The sequence below is a fragment of the Bubalus kerabau genome, chromosome 6, assembly GCF_029407905.1.
Source record: "Bubalus kerabau isolate K-KA32 ecotype Philippines breed swamp buffalo chromosome 6, PCC_UOA_SB_1v2, whole genome shotgun sequence".
NCBI classification, from domain to species: Eukaryota; Metazoa; Chordata; class Mammalia; order Artiodactyla; family Bovidae; genus Bubalus; species Bubalus kerabau.
Window position 1 is genome coordinate 73,497,961 of NC_073629.1, and position 24,052 is coordinate 73,522,012.

General features: G+C 37.5%; 1 protein-coding gene and 1 long non-coding RNA gene across 4 annotated transcripts in view; both read left to right on the forward strand.

The window, feature by feature from the left end:
• NEGR1 (neuronal growth regulator 1) overlaps positions 1-24,052 on the forward strand; it is a 1,047,432-nt gene that overhangs the window by 258,916 nt on the left and 764,464 nt on the right. The window lies entirely within an intron of this gene.
• Positions 6,365-24,052, forward strand: part of LOC129655271 (uncharacterized) — a 42,390-nt gene continuing 24,702 nt past the window's right edge. The window contains exon 1 of the long non-coding RNA XR_008715859.1: positions 6,365-6,612. This is a non-coding gene — a long non-coding RNA (uncharacterized LOC129655271). The remainder of the gene's footprint in view (positions 6,613-24,052) is intronic.

Below are 24,052 nucleotides of genomic sequence, written 5' to 3' on the forward strand. Positions count from 1 at the left end.
ATAAAATGGTCATGGAAAGTAATATAAAATAAAATTGGTTAATAAGAGTCTGTGAGCAGGCCCCGGTTTCTCCTTCAATGCAAGTTATCTTGGGAAAACATACCCACTTGGGGTTTGACAGGCAGAGGACACTACGGTCAGCTCAGTTGACAAGCTGGCTCTTGCCCCAGGTATTAGAGGAGCAGTCCATCTGCATTTACTTTACACTGAAAAGTGATTTGCCAGCAAGAGGCTACTGAGACACCTGCAGAGCTCTCTTTCTCTGACACTGGCAACAAAAGACTTCAGGAAGCTGCACGTGTCTTTTGGGAGTCCATCAGTCTAGTCACTAGGCAAAACATGTGTCCCCAAAGTTCTTTGTGACCTCTTTATTTCATGCTCTGTTTATAGTTATTGAACTCATTTGCATCTTCACACTGTTCTAGAAGCTAGGCATTTAAAGATGAATAAGGGGAGTCTTTTTTCCTCTCAGAAGGTGGAGAGACATAAATGCATGTAGGCCAAGTTATAGCGCCTAACAAATACTATTACTGAATACGGTCAGTGCTGTCACAGAAATACATAGCAAATATTATCATATCACAGAATAGGGAGTGAAAAATTCTGCCTGAATGATTCTGGAAGGCTTCAAAGAGTGGGTGATATTGGAGCTGGGTTTGAGTGTTGAATAATGAGGATTGGAAATGGAGAAATATTTTGTGGGCAGAGGAAGCAAACTGAAAGTGTTAGTTGTTCAGTCGTGTCCGACTCCTTGCAACCCATGTAGCCCGCCATTCTGCTCTATTCATTGGATTTTCCAGTCAAGAATACTGGAGTGGGTAGCAATTCCCTTCTCCAGGGCATCTTCCTGACCCAGTGATCAAACCAGGGTCTACTACATTGCAGGCATATTCTTTACCATCTGAGCCACCAGGGAAGTCCAAAGTAAGGCTGAGAGAAAGGTAAATTTGTAATTCTTAAGAACACTTTTATATACAGGCTATAAGTATATTTTGTTTAGAGTTGTAGTTCAAGAAATTAAAGTTCAGACCCATTCAGGAAAAATCTTGAATAATGTACTGTGTTCAGTTCAGTTCAGTTCAGTCGCTCAGTCTTTCTGACTCTTCGAGACCCTATGGACTGCAGCATGCCAGGCCTCCCTGTCTATCACCAACTCCCAGAGTCCACTCAAACTCATGTTCATTGAGTTGGTGATGCCATCCAACCATCTCATCCTCTATCGTCCCCTTCTCCTCCTGCCTTCAATGTTTCCCAGCATCAAGGTCTTTTCAAATGAGTCAGCTCTTCGCATCAGGTGGCCAAAGTATTGGAGTTTCAGCTTCAACATCAGTCCTTCCAATGAATATTCAGGATTGATTTCCTTTAGGATGGACTGGTTAGATCTCTTTGCAATCCAAGGGACTCTCAAAAGTCTTCTCTAACACTACAGTTCAAAAGCATCAATTCTTTGGCGCTCAGGTTTCTTTATAGTCCAACTCTCACATCCATACATGACCACTGGAAAAACCATAGCCTTAACTAGACAGACCTTTGTTGGCAAAGTAATGTCTCTGCTTTTTAATATGCTGTCTAGGTTGATCATAACTTTTCTTCTAAGGAGTAACTGTCTTTTAATTTCATGGCTGCATTCACCATCTGCAGTGATTTTGGAGCCCGAAAAACTAAAGTCTGTCACTGTTTCCCTATCTATTTGCCATGAGTGTACTGTATAGCTTGGACTTTATTTCTGAAGCAGTGGTATCCTAGCTATTTCAAAACTGTTATTAGGGAAAGGTAAGAATGAAACCATGTTGCAGAAAATTATCTCAAGTGGCAATGGGGGAAATAGCCTAAGGTTGAGGATTGAACTAGGAGGAAACTTCAGGCAATGAGTCCATTGTAAGAATCCTGAAATAATCTGAGAAAGGAGCACAATAGGGTCTGCATTGCTCATAATTTGGTGTCAGAGTCATATGGCTCTTCCTTGTAGAATATGATTTTTTTGACTGTAAAACATTAAGAATCTCCATGAGGCAAGAAAATGTATACCAATAATAGACATAATTGTAGATAAATTACTTGAATGAGGCTGTAATTTCTGAAATCTTTTTTGAAATTTATGTTTTTTCATGTATTCAGTCTTCATTGAATAAATCTTTATGGATTGTCTTCATCTTCATAAGATAGACACTATGCTACGTGTAGAATGTTGAATTAGGCATAGCCTCTAGGTATGGGCATTTCCTTGTTCAGTGACTGAAAAAAAAAAGTGATGCTATTTGTCAGAAGATATTATTGTATTGATTTTAAATTTCAAAATTCTATGTGTGGTATTTCTGGGGAAAATTCCCATTAAATATCCAAAATAAACCCACTTTTCAGTGCACAATTTCTCCATTATATTTTGAAGAAGTAATTGCACACCATTGGTAACAAAACCAATTACATTGTGCTAGACTATCAGTACAGTGAGAGGTTAATCAGGTTACTGTGTTCTTATATTTTAGCTAATTCTAGACCACAGAAAACAACTTTTAAGTCTTTAGCATGGAAATGGAGGATGTTGATTTTCTTTTTACTCTCTTTCTTTATTTTTTTATAATCTAACCTAAATCCTTCCTACAAGATAAAACTAGAATGCCCACAATAGTTATCAAACATTTCATTGGAGGTAAGGAGAAGGAAATAGCAATCCACTCCACTATTCTTGCCTGGAGAATCCCATGGACAAAGGAGCCTGGCAGACTATAGTCCATGGGGTCACAATGAGTCAGACACGACTTAATGACTAAACCACCAACCATCATAAACCAAGGAGTAACTATGACATATATTCTAACCCAGAGTGAGGAAATCCACAAGTGACCATTTATTTCCCATTTTGAGACAGGAAATATTTACCCAACCACAACCTTTGCACAGCAGAAAATATAGTTTGGGAGTAGGTGAGCATTTGAGATTGTGCTGCAGAAAATGTTAGGATAAGTTGCAACAGTTTTATTGAGAAAAAAAAAATCACCTTTAAAGGAATATTTATCCATAAAATACATGAATTTTTCAAATTCAGTCTTATCAAAATGGCCTTGCTTAATGCCAGAAGTTGAATTTACAGAATGGAACACAATAGATGACACTAATGTAGTCCTCTTAGTTAATTACAAGGAAACTTTTGGAACTTGAAAAATGTTTATTGTTGATGTCCGTTTCCTGCTGAGTGCTGCTCCAACTGAACATTGCAGAATTTTATTTATCCTCAATTTTTAAAGAGTGCTCTATAATCTGGGAGCTTATTGTATTAACTCCTCCTCTAAACAAGGGCAGAGATGCAAATAAAGAGGTTATTAAAATTGGCTGTGAAAGACATAGATCTTTCATTAAAAGTTTCTAGACAAGTAGAAACACATAAGCTTAACTCAAGGAGATTAACATGGTTAGGTTAGAGGCTAATTGTGTTTGCATCTGAAATGTAATAAAAGTTTGTACCCTTTGGGGGGAAATACAGCTAAGGTTCATCAATTTTTACCATCTTTAATTCTGCAAACCCTCGAAAACTAATTCAGAGCAATAGTACAGCTAGTTAAAATGATAAATCTCTAATTAAACAAGAAGCTATCTTCTTAAATGAATAATCTGTATCTAGATCTCAATGTCTCTCATTGTGTTTAACTGTCTGTGTGTGGGAGAAAAATCAAAGTAGATTCATTATTTTCAAGGTAGAGAGCTTGAGTTAGTTTGGAAATGCTATTGACATGAGTGTAAATTATTAATATCGTAATTTCCTAAAAGCAATTTTTGTCACTTCATGAATGTGAACTTTATGAAAATTTTATTATAATTTTTCCAGCCAATTACTTTGTCAGGACTGCAAGATGGAATCTTTAAAGTCTGAGTTTCTGTGTAAATCATGTTTAAACCTAAAATGCTTCAGGCCCTGTCAATGGAAGGGACACCAGTGTTGTGTGAAACAAAAGTTGCAAGTCAAGCAGGAATGTTTTGTTCTCCAGATGTGATTTTTGCTATTTGATTTATGTCTGTAAAATATCGATTAGAAAAAATGATTTAAGATTTAACATGCATGCATACAAATGTGTTAGAAGTACTTGAATTTATAATTATTGAAACACATTTGTTGAATGAATATTCATGGATAGTTCAATCTTCAATAAACTAAAGCTAGAATTTTATTTATTTACTTATTTATTATTTTTATTGGAGTTTAGTTGCTTTGCAATGTTGTGTTACTTTCTGTACAGCAAAGTGAATCAGGTATATGTATATATATACATGCACATACACACGCACACACACACACACACACACACACACACACTGATAGGTATAGGCTCCCCAGGTGCCGCCAGTTGTAGGGAACCCACCTGCCAATGCAGGACACATAAGAGACTTGGGTTCAATCTGTGAGTCGGGGAGACCCCCTGGGGGAGGGCATGACAACTGACTCCAGTATTCTTGCCTGGAGAATCCCATGGAAAGAGAAACCTGGTGGGCTACAGTCCATGGGGTTGCAAAGAGTCGGAAATGACTGAGTGACTAACACACACTATCCCCATATACATCTACCCCGTCTTTGTCACCACAGAGCATTGATTAGAGTTCCCTGTGCTTTATGGAGCTGGAAATTTAAAAGGGAGGAAATCAGTCTACTTAACTTTGCTATTAATATTGTATATATTATTATTTACTCAAGCTATGTATTAAAAATTGTGTATTATTGTAAAAAAATTGTTGGCAAGATTGTCCATGTGCTTATAATTGTATATTGGATAAAGTCAACAATACTACAAAAGGAAATATTTTAAACTTTAAGTAATTATTATTTATAAGTGAAATGAGTAAATCAGATTTTATTTGAAAGAGTGTCTGGATCTGATAAGCAGCAGCTAGGCCTGGTGAGGCAAAGAAATTTTTACCCTCCTAACCCCCAAAGAATTAATGGCCTACAGGAGAAGGGGTGTAAAAAAAAAAAAAAAACAAACAGATGGAGGGTCTGTAGTGTTAGTGGTCATTAGACTATTTTTTGTGGACTTGTATTATAGACAGAATTTACTGACTTTTGATGCACATAATCCTTACCTCCGGGCTTAGAACTAGATGATCAAAGACTCTAATAAAGAAGGCTCAAGTTGCAGCTAGATGATGGCCTCTATGCAGCTGCTTTATTGACACCTTATCACATTAAATTCACTAGAAGTTTGAAGTAAGATAAAGACAACAATAAAAATGGGGGGGGGGAAATCAATGTGTTCACTAGGTCTAGGGACCAATCTGAAAGACAAGCTTCTAGTTGTATTTCCAATGTGCCTTTTTCATTCTGTGATGTTGTAAAAGTAAGGTCTTCATTAGATACCTCTGGTGTTTACAATCCCCACAACAGAAATAAAAAGGAAATGAGATGTTCCATTTTTAATATTATACATACAATCATTTTAGAGTGTGGAGGTTAATTCCTCCCACAAAAGTGCATAAAAGGAATTAAAGGAAACAATTTGAGCATTTTAATGTTTTTCATGCATTTCAAGGAGAGGAATTAGGCACCAAAACACAAAACAATTATATGTGTAATTTAAAATACATATTGATTTTTTTTTCAGAGCAATGCCTCTGCAGTGTAAAGCTTACCTTGCATAAATGAAATATTTGCCTACCTAATAACACAAAACTTAAAAGGACAGCTATAGCAAATGCCTAGCTCATCAAGATACTACTGGAATGATAACATGGAGCCTAGTATTTGTTATTTAAAAGGAACACATGGAACAATCTAGACATCAACAAAACTATTTACATTTTTCTTTAACTCCCTACTATATACTTTACTGCTGTGCTTCTTCAGAGACCACTTGAATTTCCAGAAATTTTTGACAGAATCAGCAGACTGAAACCCTTCAACTTGCTGATAATCAGATAGCATGCCAGACATCATAGAATCTAACCAAAGTATGCTTTGGGTTCTAATGTTAGAGTTTATAAAGGAAGTCTTTCTTGTGGTACTCTTTGCAAGTTCCTCTACTTTTGGCACTTTCAAATGCAAAAAGTTTGTGAGCTCCATTTGTGATGGTTCCTTCATTTCATTCCAAATTGCCAGAACGAGTCATAATTCACTCATAATGAGCAAAAATTCATCTTGTATTGGGATGGTGAAATTTGCATGTAAAGAGAATACCCAGATCTGAACCCCAAAGGCAAATGTATTCTCTGAACTTAAAGGTATGTCTTGTTAGTTATATTATGTCCAGGTGTATTCAATTAAGTCAAGAAATAACAGAAAAAGAAATGCATGAGAACATCAGAGTGTGTATGTTACAGGCTGAATTAAGTCCCGTAATATTTATGTTGAAGCCCCAGTTCCCAACCCAAAGATCCCCAATGTTATTATATTTGGAGATAGGAACTTTAGGAGATCAGTTCAGATAATTGAGGTTAAATGAGGTTGTTAAGAGGCCTTAATTCCATAGGCCTGGTGCCCTTATAAAAGAAGGAAGAGGTAGTAGAACTCTTTTTCTTTCTGGCGTGTGAGGACACAGTAAGAAGGCCTCTCTCTGTGACCCAAGGAGAGAGCCCTCTAGACACTGACCCTTCTGGCACCTTGATCTTGAACTTCCAGTCTCCAAAACTGTAAGAAAATGCATTTCTGTTGTTTAAGCTACCTGGCATTGTTGCAGCAGATCAAACATTAACAGTGGATGTTGGGGCAGGTTTTGTGGGTGTCTCCTCTTGAGTTGTGCAGAGCTGAGGAAGATAACGCCTATTTCTTAGGTCCAGTAGGCTTTCAAGTATACATAGTGGTAGAGAGTGAAGAATGGAAAAATCTTTATTTTTGGCCAGATCCTAAGCTAAGGGAATTGTGATAGCGTATTTGTGTGCATGCTCAGTCATATCCAACTCTGCGACTCCATGGTCTGTAGCCTGCCAGGCTCCTCTGTCCTTGGAATTTTCCAGGCAAGAATACTGATGTGAGTAGCCATTTCCTACTCCAGAGGAACTTCCAGACCCAGGGTTCAGACTCATGTTTCTGGCATCTGCTTCACTGGCAGGCTGATTCTTTACTATTAGCATCAAATGGGCTTATTTGAAACTGTTGCCTAAGGAAATTATGGGCATTTGAATGTTTCTGTAGAATCCAGTTACACGGACTAGTACAGAATATTACCTGTGCCAATCTAAGGTGTAGAAAACATTTGTTTAAAATGTTTTTAAAAGTATGTAGTTTAATTTAAATGTATCCTAGTAATGCATGATCTAAATTTCATAGCCATGAACGTAACAAGGATTTCCTTTTTATACTAAAATTTAGACTATGGTAAGCAAGTTTTGCAGTTCATTATATTATCCATCTATTCATCCTTCATCCCCCAAATAATTTTATGTACCAGTAATATTACAAGATACTTAGAAAACTAATAAGGTACTGCTGCCCCTTTCAGGAAGTTTCAGGAGAAGAGGTGTGTGTGGGAAGTTCTTTAAAGAAGAATGAATACTGCTGAGGTATAAAAAATGTATCAAGGGCTACGCTAGCACAAAGCAGAGAGGGCTGGCTCTAACTAGAGAGTCTTGACAAAGAATTTTAACTAAGGAACAGTAGTTGGTGGACATAAAGGAACTTGTGCGAGTTACCTGTGTGGGATCAGAAAAATGGTTCAGAAGCTAAGTAAATAGACGGTAAATTATTTGACATATTAGTGAGCAAGTAGAGAAAATAGGGTTCAAAAAGACTTCAAAACAAAAGTTAACTTTTGCACCCTATTTTTACTTAAAACACTGTTATGTGTTCTGAAAAGGAACTGATTCAATAAAATTCATTAGTGGCTACTGTTCTACATTTTAAATGTAATCAAAGGACATAGATCTGTGAAGATAATACTTCTTAAAATAGTAACAATGAGAATCTAATGATATTCTTATCACTTTGATGAACATATAAAGTTATAATTCCAGCAGGGACTTCACTTACTAGATAGATTATTCTAATTTCAATTTCCAGCACAGTATCTGGGAAATAACTAACACTGAGAAGTTTTGAAGAAAAACTGTTCTCATATGCTTATCCAGGCCAAGCCAAGAATTTCCCTTTGATCTTCTTTGTGGTCATTAGCAAAATAACCCTCCTTTAAATTGCCAAGAAAAAAAAAAATCAATAAATGAATAGTAAGTTTCTCATTCTTTTTCAGGCATGTGCAAAATTAAGGTCTCTTCACTCAGTCTCCCCTTTGAATCAAGCAAGATCCTCACAAGAGAAAAATAGACTAACTCCTTAAGAGGAATAGTTTATAGCTAAAATCAAAACATCAAGAAGTGTTATTGACCCATTAATTTATCCTTTTGGAACTCAAATCCCACATAATATATACTCATATCTTTCAGAGAGCTTACTGACTTACTGATGTAGTAAGAATAATAAATAGGAAATGAAGAAAAATACACATTCAAATCATAGAATCATGGGATTAACTCCAGAATTTTAACAATGATGCAACTGGAAGCCAGAGAGATTAAAAAATAATAATAATACAGTAACAGAGCTAGTTATTTTCAGACCTGGTACTAGAAGCCATATTTCTCTGTATGTTAAGCTTCCTTTTTTTTCTTCTTTTTTTTATGCTTTCCAAAGGGCTAAGTAATTAGGTTGTACAGATAGCATGTGTAATATGAATTTTATTTTACAAAAAAGATTTTGGCCAAACTATATTGTATATTTTCCCAAAACATCCTTATTGATTAAAAAATTAACATTATTTGGTATTGATAGCTTACAGTGAATGATGTCAGATTCATGATCTCCGAAGAAGATTTAGCTTCGGGACCAGGGACCAGGCTTGATCACTCAAGAGCTTTTGTGTCACAGAGTTTTATTAAAGTATGAAAAGGGACAGAGAAAGCTTCTGACACAGACATCAGAAGGGGGATGGAGAGTGCCCCTCTCGCTGGTATTAGCAAGGGAGTTATATACGTTTTTAATTAGTTATTACAAATAAATCAAAAGAATGCCTCAAAGTTGTAAAGATCTTACTAGACCCACTCCCATAATCTACATTTTAAGATAAAAGGATGAGCTAGAAGGTTTTCAAGAAGGAGAAACTGTCCTCAAGCAGGATACATTGTTGTTATATAATCTTCAGTACAGAGTTAAACTGAGTTATTTGTTGTGTAATCATTAGTTCCAGGCTTAAAGAAAAAATGTTTTATGTGACTAAGACTAGGGAATGTAGAGAAAAAAAAAGGTGTTTGTCCTTTCTTCTTCTTTGAGAATTCCAGACCCCTATCCCCTCCTTGAGAGCCTCATACCCCTTTCTCCTCCTCGGGGACCCCAGACTTCTTATCAACCTGCCTAGTAACTGACTCTCTCAGTATAAACATTTAATATATATTTGAGAATAGAAGCCACCCTTTTTTCACAAAAAGTTGTCAAAAAATAGCATTTGGTGTTTCTGAATGTTGAAATCAAGACATAATCTATGTAACTGAATATTCAGGTATATTTCATTTCCTCCATTTTGTCATTATTTAAAAAAAATATATATTACATTTTTATCTCCAAAGAATCAAAGGCAAGTGCTTAAACAGCAGAGAGTTCTAGCATGGGTCAACAGAATCACAGTAGAGAAGAAAAAAATGTCAATACAGGGTAAAGATTTAGTTGTGTTGATTGAAGCTAAGTGTAAACACCTTGTTCAAAAGGCCTGCAACTCATTAAGGACAAAAATAATGTAAACTTCATCTTTATCTTCAGGAACTATTCTTATAATAGTAAACTTGAGCAGACATTTATAATGACTAATAGAGATACAAATTTGTGGTATTTATTATGTGCAATGAATATGTACACAGTTTGCCACAAACCATAGTTTTTCAGAAAAGTCTGTGATTCACATGTCACCTATTGAATGTGTAATCCTGCTAATTACTTAATATTCAGAAATAGGCTTTGAAGATGAGAAACACCATATGTGTTAATATTATTACTTGAGCACTATAGCCTTCATAAATTGAATGTATTTGCAAATGAAATACCATTCCTTTGATCTCTAGGGGTAATTAGTGATTTCTGCCCTCTTCTAAAGTTGAAAATCATAACTGCTCAAACTTACATTAGAATTCTGACCTAATATAGAGAGAGAACTTTTAAAAATATGGATCTTAGTGAGAAGTTTTTATTTGATGTACAAAAAAGGAAGATGATGCATTCAAAGATGGTATTTGTATTGTATAGATGGTATAGATGGAAATTCAAACATTGGTTAAAATCCCACAGCATATTAACAATGAAATATTGTGTGTTTATGATGAAAACCAGCTGGTTAGCAGAGACTGGAAAACTAATTTTACAGTAGAAATCTATCATCAAAACAGTTATATATAAATAAATAGGGAACCATGATATTTGTTCAGTTCAGTTCAGTTGCTTAGTCGTGTCCCACTCTTTGTGACCCCATGAATTGCAGCATGCCAGGCCTCCCTGTCCATCACCAATTCCCAGAGTTCACTCAAACTCACGTCCATCGAGTCAGTGATGTCATCCAGCCATCTCATCCTCTGTCCTGCCCTTCTCCTCCTGCCCCCAATCCCTCCCAGCATCAGAGTCTTTTCCAATGAGTCAACTCTTCGCATGAGGTGGCCAAAGTACTGGAGTTTCAGCTTCAGCATCATTCCTTCCAAAGAAATCCCAGGGCTGATCTCCTTCAGAATGGACTGGTTGGAACTCTCAAGAGTCTTCTCAAACACCACAGTTCAAAAGCATCAATTATTCAGCGCTCAGCTTTCTTCACGGTCCAACTCTCACATCCATACATGACCACTGGAAAAACCATAGCCTTGACTAGACGGGCCTTTGTTGGCAAAGTAATGTCTCTGCTTTTGAATATGCTATCTAGGTTGGTCATAACTTTTCTTCCAAGGAGTAAGCGTCTTTTAATTTCATGGCTTCAATCACCATCTGCAGTGATTTTGGAGCCCAAAAAATTAAAGTCTGCCACTGTTTCCACTGTTTCCCCATCTATTTCCCATGAAGTGATGGGACCAGATGCCATAATCTTCATAGATATTAATTAAATGTGTTTGGAAGCAATTTTGAAAAATAAAATTCACTTCAAAAATTAATTGTTTGAAATCATGCACCTTAGTTTGTACAACTGAGCCAGGCAAGTTAAATAATAAACTGCTCTAAAGAATCTATTTCCTAAGACTGAAAGTTCAGGAAAGGTTCAAAAAAGCCAAAATAAAAATGAAAAACACAAACAGATGGAGAAGACTATGAAATAGCTATAGATGGTAATATGCAGAAAGTCAAATGCCTCATTCCTTTGCTCAGCAAAAGAGAATTCATAAGTCATGTTCCTGCACACTGAAGGTTTTCTGATTCAGTATGAAAAATCTTGGAGAAGGCAACGGCAACCCACTCCAGTACTCTTGCCTGGGAAATCCCATGGACAGAGGAGCCTAGTAACTACAGTCCGTGGGGTCGCGAAGAGTCAGACACAACTGAGCGACTTCACTTTGACTTTTCACTTTCATGCACTGGAGAAGGAAATGGCAACCCACTCCAGTATTGTTGCCTGGAGAATCCCAGGGATGGGAGCCCAGTGGGCTGCCATCTATAGGGTCACACAGAGTCGGACACTACTGACGTGACTTAGCAGAAGCAACATGAAAATCTCTGACTTACTTTGCGCTAGGTTAGAAAAGCAAAAAGGCAAAAAAGGTATAACACTGAAAGATGAACTCCCAGGTTGGTAGGTACCCAATATGCTACTGGAGAAGAATGGCAAGATAACTCCAAAAAGAATGAAGAGATGGACCCAAAGCAAAAACAGCACCCAGTTGTGAATGTGATGTGTGATGGAAGTAAAGTCCGATCCTATAAAGAGCAATAGGAACCTGGAATGATAGATCCATGAATTAAGGGAAATTGGAAGTGGTCAAACAGGAGATGACTTCCCTGGTGGCTCAGACGGTAAAGTGTCTGCCTACAATGCAGGAGACCTGGGTTCAATCCCTGGGCTGGGAAGATCACCTGGAGAAGGAAATGGCAACCCACTCCAGTATTCTTGCCTGGAAAATCCCATGGACGGAGGAGCCTGGTTGGCTACTGTCCATGGGGTCACAAAGAGTCGGATATGACTGAGCGACTTCACTATCACTAAACAAGAGATGGCAAGAGTGAACATTGGCATTTTAGGAATCAGTGAACTAAAATGGACTGAAACTCAGTTCAGTTCAGTTCAGTCTGTCCAACTCTTTGAGACCCCATGGACTGCAGCATACCAGGCCTCCCTGTCTATCACCAACTCCCAAGAGTTTACTCAAACTCATATCCATTGAGTCAGTGATGATATCCAACCATCTGATATTCTGTTGTCCCCTTCAGCTCCTGCTTTCAATCTTTCCCAGCATCAGGGTCTTTTCAAATGAGTCAGTTCTTCACATCAGGCGGCCAAAGTATTGGAGTTTCAGTTTCAGCATCAAGCCTTTCAATGAATATTCAGGACTGATTTCCTTTAGGATGAACTGGTTGGATCTCCTTGTTGTCCAAGGGACTCTCAAGAATCTTCTCCAACACCACAGTTCAAAAGCATCAGTTCTTTGGTGCTCAGCTTTCTGTATAGTCCAATTATCACATCCATATGTGACTACTGGAAAAACTGTAGCTTAAAATAGATGGACCTTTGTTGGCAAAGTAATGTCTCTGCTTTTTAATAAGCTGTCTCAGTTGGTCATAACTTTTCTTCTAAGGAGCAAGTGTCTTTTAATTTCATGGCTGCAGTCACCAGATGCAGTGACTTTGGAGCCCCCCAAAATAAAGTCTGTCATTGTTTTCATTGTTTACCCATCTATGTTCCATGAAGTGATGGGAAAGGATGCCATGAAATTAGTTTTCTGAATGTTGACTTTTAAGCTATCTTTTTCACTCTCTTCTTTCACTTTCATCAAGAGGCTCTTTAGTTTTTTTTTTTTTTTTTTTTTTTTTTTTTTTTTTTTTGCTTTCTTCCATAAGGGTGCTGTCATCTGTATATCTGAAGTTATTGATATTTCTCCAAGCAATCTTGATTCCAGCTTGTGCTTCATCCAGTCCAGTCTTTCTCATGATGTACTCTGTGTACAAGTTAATTAAACAGGTGACAATATACAGCCTTGACATACTCCTTTCCTGATTTGGAACCAGTCCCTTGTTCCATGTCCAGTTCTAACTGTTGCTTTTTGAGCTGCATACAGATTTCTCCAGAGGCAGGTCAGGTGGTCTGGTATCCCCATCTCTTTAAGCCACAATTTGTTGTGATCCACATAGTCACAGAATTTGGCATATTCAAAAAGCAGAAATAGATGTTTTTATGGAACTCATAGTCAACATCATAGTCAACAAATGAGTCCAAAATGCAGTACTTGAATGCAGTCTCAAAAACGACAGAATGATCTCTGTTCATTTCCTAGGCAAACCATTCAGTATCAGAGTAACCCAAGTCTATGTTGTGACCAGTAATGCTGAAGAAGCCAAAATTGAATGGTTCTATGAAGACCTAAAAGACCTTTTGGAACTAACACCCAAAAAACATGTCCTCTTCATTACAGGGGACAGGAATGCAAAAGTAGGAAATCAAGAGCTACTTGAAGTAACAGGCAAATTTGGCCTTGAAGCAGGTCAAAGGATAACAGTTTTGTCAAGAGGATGCACTGGTCATAGCAAACACCTTCTTCCAACAACACAAGAGAAGTTGCTCCACATGGACATCACCAGATCATCAATACCAAAATCAGATTGATTATATTCTTTGTAGCCAAAGATGGAGAAGCTCTATACAGTCAACAAAAACAAGACAGGAAAATGACTGTGGCTCAGATCATGAACTCCTTATTGCCAAATTCAGACTTAAATTGAAGAAAGTAGGGAAAACCACTAGACCATTCAGGTAGGACCTAAATCAAATCCCTTATGATTATACAGTGGAAGTGAGAAATAAATTAATGGATTAGATCTGGTAAACCAAGTGCCTGAAGAACTGTAGACAGAGGTTTGTGACATTGTACAGGAGGCAGGGATCAAGACCATTTCCAAGAAAAAAAAAAAAAAATGCACAAAGCCAAAACCGTTGTCTGACAAGGTCTTACAAATAGCTGAGAAAAGAAAAGAAGCTAAAGGCAAAGGAGAAAAGGAGTACCATTTGAATGCAGAGTTCAAAGAATAGCAAGGAGTGATAAGAAAGCCTTCCTCAGTGATCAATGCAAAGAAATAGAGGAAAACAATACAATGGGAAAGACTAGAGATCTCTTCAAGAAAATTAGAGATACCAAGGGAACATTTCATGCAAAGATGAGCACAATAAAAGACAGAAATAGTATTCAGAAGCAGAAGATATTAAGAAGAGGTGGCAAGAATAAACAGAAGAACTGTACAAAAAAGATCTTCACGACCCAGATAACCACCATGGTGTGATCACTCACCTAGAGCCAGACATCCTGGAATGTGAAGTCAAGTCAGCCTTAGGAAGTATCCCTGCGAACAAAGCTAGTGGAGGTGATGGAATTCCAGTTGAGCTATTTCAAATCCTAAAACACGATGCTGTTAAAGTGTTGCACTCAGTATGTTAGCAAATCTGGAAGACACAGCAGTGGCCACAGGACTGGAAAAGGTCCATTTTTATTCCAATCCCTAAGAAAGGCAAAGCCAAAGAATGCTCAAACTACTGCACAATTGCACTCCTCTCACACACTAGCAAGGTAATGCTGAAAATTCTCCAGTGAGGCTTCAACAGTAGGTGAACTTCCAGATGTTCAAGCTGGATTTAGAGAAGGCAGAGGAACCAGAGATCAAATTGCCAACATCTATTGGATCATTGAAAAAGCAAGAGAGTTCCAGAAAAAAATCTACTGTTGCTTTATTGACTACATCAAAGCCTTTGACTGTGGGGTCACATCAGACTGGAAAATTCTGAAAGAGATGAGACTACCAGACCACCAGAACTGCCTCCTGAGAAATCTGTGTGCAGGTCAGGAAGCACCGTTAGAACTGGACATGAAACAGCAGACTGGTTCCAAATAGAGGAAGGAGTATGTCAAGACTGTATATTGTCACCCTGTTTATTTAATTTATATGCTGAGTATGTCATGAGAAATGTTGGGCTGGATGAAGCATAAGCTGGAATCAAGAATGCCTGGAGAAATATCAATAACTTCAGGTATGCAGATGACAGCACTCTTATGGCAGAAAGTGAAGAAGAACTAAAGAATCTCTTGACGAAAGTGAAAGAGGAGAGTGAAAAAGTTTCCTTAAAACTGAACAATTAGAAAATAAGATCATAGCCTCTGGTTCCATGACTTCATGCATCAAACTTGTACTGGTGATCTATTTCACATATGGTAATATACATGTTTCAGTGCTATTCTCTCAAATCATTCCACCCTCACCTTCTCCCACAGAGTCCAAAATTCTGTTCTTTATATCTGTGTCTCTTTTGCTGTCTCGCATATAGGGTCATTGTTACCATCTTTCTAAATTCCATATATACTGTAAAGTATATTTTTTATAATATATAGTTGACAGCTTATTTGGTACTAGGGAAAAAAAAAAAACTTTCACATACAATTCATTCATGTATGATTGGCCTTCACCAGTTAGAGATCAATTCCCTTTACCAACAATGAAGAAGGACATACCTTCCCACATAGAGTCATTTTTTGTATAAACATAGGATCCTAAGGAAAAAAAAAAATTAAGTAAATAAAAAGTGTATTCATTTGCATTTATTCACTCATAAAATATTTTGTCAGCACCTATCATTTGTAAGGGCATGATAATTAATATGGATACTGAATATATACTTCCTGTCCTGAGTAATACTGTAATCCAGTGACATGGAATAAAACAAAATTTTCAATAAAACTTGATCAGCACAAAGTAGGAACAGAGTGTAGTGGGAATACAGAGAGTAGCAATGCTGCTGACTTGGCCTCGGAAACTAAGAAGTGAAATTCATGGCTCTTAATTAGCACAGTTACCAAATCCATTGAGAATCTAATGAATCCAGTGGAGGCCCTAAACTGGAAAAATGCAGATATAACATAAGCACAATATTATTCATAAAAGTTATATAGTGCAGTAGCATGTATCTTATTCATATACCATGTTAGGCTATTCACAGAATGTTATTATTTTTATGCAAAAGTGAATGGGCCAATTTTATAAGATAGAACTCAGACAAATTAAAATAAACTCTGCTGCTGCTGCTGCTGCTAAGTCGCTTCAGTCGTGTCCGACTCTGTGCGACCACATAGACGGCAGCCCACCAGGCTCCCCCGTCCCTGGGATTCTCCAGGCAAGAACACTGGAGTGGGCTGCCATTTCCTTCTCCAATGAATGAAAGTAAGAAGTGAAAGTGAAGTCGCTCAGTCGTGTCTGACTCTTAGCAACCCCATGGACTGCAGCCCACCAGGCTCCTCCATCCATGGGATTTTCCAGGCAAGAGTACTGGAGTGGGGTGCCATTGCCTTCTCCAAAAATAAACTCTAACTCTGTTCAAAATTAATTTTCCTTTTTTTAAATCTCCAATACTTCCTATTCTCTATTTACACATCAATCTTTTTGTCAGTAACCCTTTGTTTTTATTAATTGTTTTAATTTATTTTTTATTGAAGGATAATTGCTTTACAGAATTTTGTTGTTTTCTGTCAAACCTCAACATGAATCAGCCATAGGTAACTGGACATGGAACAACAGACTGGTTCCAAATAGCAAAAGGAGTACATTAATGCTGTATATTGTCACCCTGCTTATTTAACTTCTATGCAGAGTACATCATGAGAAATGCTGGGCTGGAAGAAGCACAAGCTGGAATCAAGATTGCCGGGAGAAATATCAATAACCTCACATATGCAGACGACACCAGCCTTATGGCAGTAAGTGAAGAAGAACTAAAGAGCCTCTTGATGGAAGTGAAAGAGGAGAGTGCAAAAGTTGGCTTAAAGCTCAACATTCAGAAAACGAAGATCATGGCATCTGGTCCCATCACTTCATGGGAAATAGATGGGGAAACAGTGTCAGACTTTATTTTTTTGAGCTCCAAAATCACTGCAGATTTCAACTGTGATTTCAACCACGAAAATAAAAGATGCTTACTCCTTGGAAGAAAAGTTGTGACCAACCTAGATAGCATATTCAAAAGCAGAGACATTACTTTGCCAACAAAGGTCCATCTAGTCAAGGCTATGGTTTTTCCAGTGATCATGTATGGATGTTAGAGTTGGACTGTAAAGACAGCTGAGTGCTGAAGAATTGATGCTTTTGAACTGTGGTGTTTGAGAAGACTCTTGAGAGTCCCTTGGACTGCAAGGAGATCCAACCAGTTCATTCTGAAGGAGATCAGCCCTGGGATATCTTTGGAAGGAATGATGCTAAAGCTGAAACTCCAGTACTTTGGCCACCTCATGCGAAGAGTTGACTCATTAGAAAAGACTCTGATGCTGGGAGGGATTGGGGGTAGGAGGAGAAGGGGATGACAGAGGATGAGATGGCTGGATGGCATCACCGACTCGATGGACTTGAGTTTGAGTGAACTCCGGGAGTTGGTGATGGACAGGGAGGCCTGGCGTTCTGCGATTCATGGGGTGGCAAAGAGTCGGACATGACAGCGAATGAACTGAACTGTACTGAACTGATACATATATCCCCTCCCTTTTGAACCTCCCCCCCCCCCCATCTCCCTCCCCAGCCTTACCCTCTAGGTTGGTACAGAGCCCCTGTTTGAGTTTCCTGAGTCATACAGCAAATTCCCGTTGGCTATCTATTTTACATATGGTAATGTAAGTTTCCATGTTACTCTTTCCGTACATCTCACCCTTTCCTCCCCTCTCCCCATGTCTGTAAGTCTGTTCTCCATGTGTGTTTCTTCATTGCTGCCCTGTAAATAAATTCTTCAGATCCATTTTTCTAGATTCTGTGTATGTGCATTAGAGTATGATATTTATCTTTCTCTTTCTGACTCACTTCACTGTGTATAATAATTTCTAGATTCATCCACCTCATCAGAACTGACTCAAATGTGTTCCTTTTTATGGCTGAGTAATATTCCATTGTGAATATGTACCACAACTTCTTTATCCATTCATCTGTCAATGGGCATCTAGGTTGCTTCCATGTTCTAGCTATTATAAATAGTGCTGGAATGAACAATGGGATACATGTGCTTTTTTATACCCTGGTTTCCTCAGGGTATATGCCTAGAATTGGGATTGCTGGGTCATATGGTGGTTTTATTCTTAGTTTTTTAAGGAATCTCCATACCGTTGTCCATAGTGGCTGTATCAGTTTACATTCCCACCAACAGTGCAAGAGCATTCCCTTTTCTCCACACTCTCTCCAGCACTTATTATTTGTAGACTTTTTGATGAGGGCCATTCTGATCAGTGTGAAGTGATATCTCATTGTAGTTTTGATTTGCACTTCTCTAATAATCAGCTATGTTGAACATCTTTTCATGTGTTTATTAGCCATCTGTATGTCTTCTTTGGAGAAAAATCCGTTTAGGTCATTTTCCCACTTTTTGATTGGGTTGTTTGTTTTCCTGGAATTGAGTTGTATGAGCTGCTTTTATATTTTGGAAATTAATCCTTTGTCAATTGTTTCATTTGCTATTATTTTCCCATTCTGAGGGTTGTCTTTTACTTTGCTTATGATTTCCTTTGCTGTGCAAAAGCTTTTAAGTTTAATCAGGTCCCACTTGTTTACTTTTGTCTTTATTTCTGTTACTCTAGGATGTGGATCATAGAGGATCTTACTTTGATTTATGTCATTGAGTGTTCTGCCTATGTTTTCCTCTAAGAATTTTATAGTTTCTGGTCATACATTTAGGTTTTTAATCCATTTTGAGTTTATCTTTGTGTGTGGTGTTAGGAAGTGTTCTAATTTCATTCTTTTACATGTAGCTGTCCAGTTTTTCAAGCACCATTTATTGAGGAGGCTGTCTCAAAATTAATTTTCTTAGTGAGACAGCTGCTTGAATGAGAATTTGTGTATTGTGTGTGTGTATGAAATATAGGTACACATGATCTTTGACATCAATTGAGGTTGTCCTCCTTTCGATTGGAAATGCTGTGAATATCACCAGTGATACCAGAAAGAAGCAGGGTCCCCATATTCCGTTCTGTGCATGAGGGGCTAACTATTTTCTATGAAAACAAGAGTTTCCCCCAAATCCTTCATTTGAATGCAAGTGGCCAAGTTGTTGGGGTCAGATTTGACCAGTGATTCTTTAATGTCAATATCAGAATTAATTCAGTCTGTGCTTAATTTTAAAGCTGTTTAAGGCAAATTGAAAGTTGTCTTGTGAGTCCAGGGGTGTAAATATATTTTCCTGAAAGAATTTGGCAACATTTGGCATTATCAACCCTGAAAGAGTGCTTTTTATGGTGTTTGGTTCATGTAACTGTGAACCTCCAAATTTCTCTTCAAATTAAGCTGGACAAAATAATGTGTGGTTTATGTCATTTGTGCTTTAAGATTGCTGTCACAGGTCCAAACAGGAGAGAGTTTATTCATTCTTACAACCAGAAATACCTGCAAGTAAGTCAAACCACCAAGAATCTCTATAAAATTGTTCTGAGGATAAACTTGCTTTCTCTTGAACGTTTATATTCAAAGTTCAATCAAGGGCTTTGGAACACGTGCTCTGGAAAGTTGGCAAACTCCTGTGTGGTGAGATGAACTTTGTATTCTCTCTTCATCTTTTTGACAGATTTCTTTAAAAGGCAGCGATTCAAGACCCTTGCTCTGATAAAGTTGAAAACTTTTAGGACAGTAGACAAAAATCCTCTCAGGCTTGCTGGCAATTTTTTTTTTTTTTTTTTTTTTTTTTTTGCCAGTATATGCCAACATAGAAAGCAGTGAGTCATAGTGTGGTGTGGGTCTTGTTTCTTCACCAAGGCAGCAAAGCCATAGATGTTGCCAACCCTCACAGGTGCTCCTTCTGTGCTCAAGTTACCAGGCCTTTTCTTCCAAGCTAAGTTTTCTTTGGCAAAAAAACTTTTCACATGCCAAGCATGTCAGTGGGCCTTGTTATTTTCAAAAGGGGACCTATAAAATAGGCAGTATTCTTCACTGCTATAAAAAATAATACATCATGATAGAACTGCCAATAATTTTGTGGATATGTTGCAGTTCAGTCACTAAATTGTATCGACTCTTGGTGACCCCATGGATTACAGCATTCCAGGCTTCCCTATCCTGCACTATTTCCTGGAGTTTGCTCAAATTCATATCCATTGAGTTGGTGATGCTGTCTAACCATTTCATCTGCCGCCACCCCTTCTCCTTTGTAGATACAGTCACTGATACATCTTGCTGCAAACCACAAACAAGCTAGATTCTTTCTAGGGTTCATAGAATCCTCAAGGTCAGTCTAAAAGATGAATGTCTTACTTTGTTTGGAAATGTAAGGCTTGAAGATTTTTGTTGAAAAAATCCAGAGTATGTACAAATGCATCCATTTGATATCAAGTTGTCTTCTCATGAGAGAAACTTTGATTGTACTGTGTATTTACTTCCATGATGGACAAATGTAAGATGCCTCATCAAAATTTATGGCCTCAGACCTCTTTTCACCATTCTTGCTATATATTAAACACTAACTATGTGTTCTATAAAATTTAATGATTAATGAGTTACTATTAGCCATTCAGATAAGGGCTGGGCCTAAAATGCATAGAGAATGTCATATGCAAAGGCAAAAATTAGAACATACCTGTGAGATTTTAAGGATTGTGGATAGTTTAATGGGGTGGAAACTTAGCCTATTTGGGGATTAGGGAGAGGATATCTCCATAATATAAGACAAGGATCCATGAACAAGTTCCTCAGGTTTATGAACTGTCAAAAAATGATAGATTTCTTCTATTTTCTTTATTAACTGGGAAAAAGTTTCATGCCAAATGAAGACAATCTATTGTTTAAATTTGAACAAATTTATAGTATCATAGGCTGTAATTATTTAAAGTGAGATCTGAAGGCTTGATTGGACTGAAGGATCTGATTCCAAGATGGCTCACTTACATGGCTGGTGAATTGATGCTAGCTATTGGAAGGAGATTTCAGTTCTTTTCTATGTGAACCTTTTCATACTGCTCCTAGAGTGTCCTCAAGATGCTTGCTTCTGCCAGAGTAAATAATTCAGGAGAACACAGGATAGAAGTCAAAATGTCTTTTGTGACCCAGTCTCTGAAGTCACATGTAGTTCTTTATCTGGTAGACAGTTGATAACAGCTTTCTTTAATAAGGGGAGGAGCTATCCAAGGGCATGAATATGAAGAGACAGATTTTCAGACACTATGTCTGAAAATACTCAATTGCTGCCATTGCACAAGTGGAATGTCTGGAATAGTTACCCACTTTTGTTATTCAGTCGCTCAGTCAGTCTGACTCTTTGTGACCCCATGGACTGCAGCTCGCCAGGCTCCCCTGTGTTTCATCATCTCCTGGAGTTTGCTCAAACTCTTATCCCTTGAGTGGGTGGTGCTGTCAACAATCTTGTCCTCTGTCATCCCCTTCTTCTGCCTTCTATCTTTCCCAGCATGAGTTACCCATGAGTAAGAATAAACAAATCATTTTTCTAAGTCACTTAGAATTGAACTGGACAGACATTTTAGCAAGTAATCTAGTTCTTTGAAGAATTGGAGTAAGTCAGCTCATAGATCTGGCAACTTTCAGTGAAATTTGCAGTCAGAACATAAACAGTTATTCATACATTTATTTGAAATGGTATGAGGACACAATTTTGTGACAATTGTTCCCAATTTAAGGTTTAAAAACAATTTAAAATAAGTGTATTGACTTTAATTGTAGAAATACATTTTGATATCAGTGAGTATATTATGTCTATCAGCTAATTTATTTATAAAACATTTAGTTTATTAACGATTTAAATTTATTTTCTCAATATAATTTTAATACTATAAATTTAATTTTGTATAATATGTTAATTTAGGAAACATTTATAATTTTCTTAAATTGTTTGACCTTTCCTTTTTAGAATAGAAAAATACTACTTTGTCCTAAAAGGAGTAATATTTTTAAACATTTACTTATTATTAATTGGGAGATAATTGCTTTATGGTATTGCGTTGGGTTTTGCCATGTAGCAATATGAATCAGCCATGTGCTCTATCGCTTTAATGTCCAACTCTTTGTGACCCCCATGGATCATAGCCCAACAGGCTTATCTTATCTTATATTATCCTGGCAAGAATACTGGAGTGGGTCACCATTTCCTCCTCCAGGGGATCTTCCTGACTCAGGGATCAAACCCACATCTCTTATGTCTCCTCTATTGGTAGGCCAATTCTTTATCAGTGGTGACACCTGGGAAGCTGATAACAAGAGTTAGCTATAGGTATACACATGTTCTCTCCCTCTTGAACCTCCCTCCCACGTTCCACCCCATCTCACCTCTCTAGGTTGTCACAGAGCACCAGGTTGAGCTCCCTGTGTTATACAGCAGCTTCCCATTAGCTATCTATTTTACATATGGTAATGTATACATTTCAGTGCTACTCTCTCAATTCATCCCACTCTCTCCTGCTCCTGCTGTGTCCATAAGTCAGCAGTAATGCTTTAACAGAATCAAATATTATGATGTAAATTAAAATTATTTTTATTAAATATCAGGTGCCATGTTTCACTACAACAATGCAAAAATTCTCAACTATCTATCTCTGTCTATTAGTCGCTCTGTCGGGCCCGACTCTTTGCAACCCCATGAACTACAGCCTACCAGGCTCCTTGGTCCATGGGATCTTCCAGGCAAGGATACTGGAGTTGTTTGCCATTTAAAAAGAAGTCTTCCTACCTAATACAGAAGCAAAAAATGTAAGCACTTTCTTCCACATTAGTGATATATATATATATAGTTTTAGCACTTGCTAAATTTGCTCTTATGAAAGATTCTACCATTCTGGACTTTTAGTTAATTTATGGAGTGCAATAAAATGTAATACAACAACATTTCAGTTTTTATGAATGCAGTGCAGTATACTAAGAATTAGCATAAAGAGATGACTAAGACATGATTCTTACCCACAGAGGTTCATTTTTTAGCAGGAAATTGACATATCCATATTTAGCCTGCTTAGTGATGATGAAGTGATGGTTCTTACACAAAACTTCATTTCTTAGTGGGGAACTGATGTGTCCATGTTTAGCCTACCCCCTGGTTAGAGAGAGAAATATTAGCCATGTGCACAATGATGGTGGGAAAACAGAGAAATGAGCCTGAGGCTACCTGCTCTGTGCTGTGGTGCCCTATATCCAGATCAAAAATATATGCAGACAACTTTCCATTCTACAACTTGATATGGTTGATTCCTTTCATTCAGAACCATGGACAAATTTAGTTTCTGATCAACAAGCCATGCTACCACCTGTGCTCATGAAACTCTATATTTGAATTTACTGTTAATATTTCCTTCAGATCAGATCAGATCAGTCACTCAGTCATGTCCGACTCTTTGAGACCCTATGAATCGCAGCACACCAAGCCGGCCTGTCCATCACCATCTCCCAGAGTTCACTCAAACTCAGGTCCATCAAGTCGGTGATGCCATCCAGCCATCTTAGCCTTGAGTAAATGTTTTCAGATTCTTCCTAAGATTGGTTCACTTTCATCTTCCATTCTGAGTTTAACTGCCAGATAAATCTTAATAACTGCTCTATTTAAAGTGGACCCCCAAATTATTTTCTATTTCATTGCCCTATGTATTTCATTAATAAATTGCAACATTTTCTTGCTCATTTCTAGTTACTTTTCTGGCTACATTATTGAAGTGAAAGTGCAGCCTGTATGATTTGGGGCAGGAGGTATAAGAGTTGTACTGGGAGAATGACTACTCTGAATGTTCTTTTTTGGATATTTAAGGCTGTTTAGTTGTCTAAGAATATGGTAAAGGCAGACGAGAACTAGCCTTCTGGCTATATATTTTTACTTTGAAGGTGACATAGCAGCAGTACCACTGCAGTTGGGTAAAAGTTTTTTTTTTTTTTTGAGTTTTAGTGTGTTACTGATAATTTATGAAACTTCATTTATGG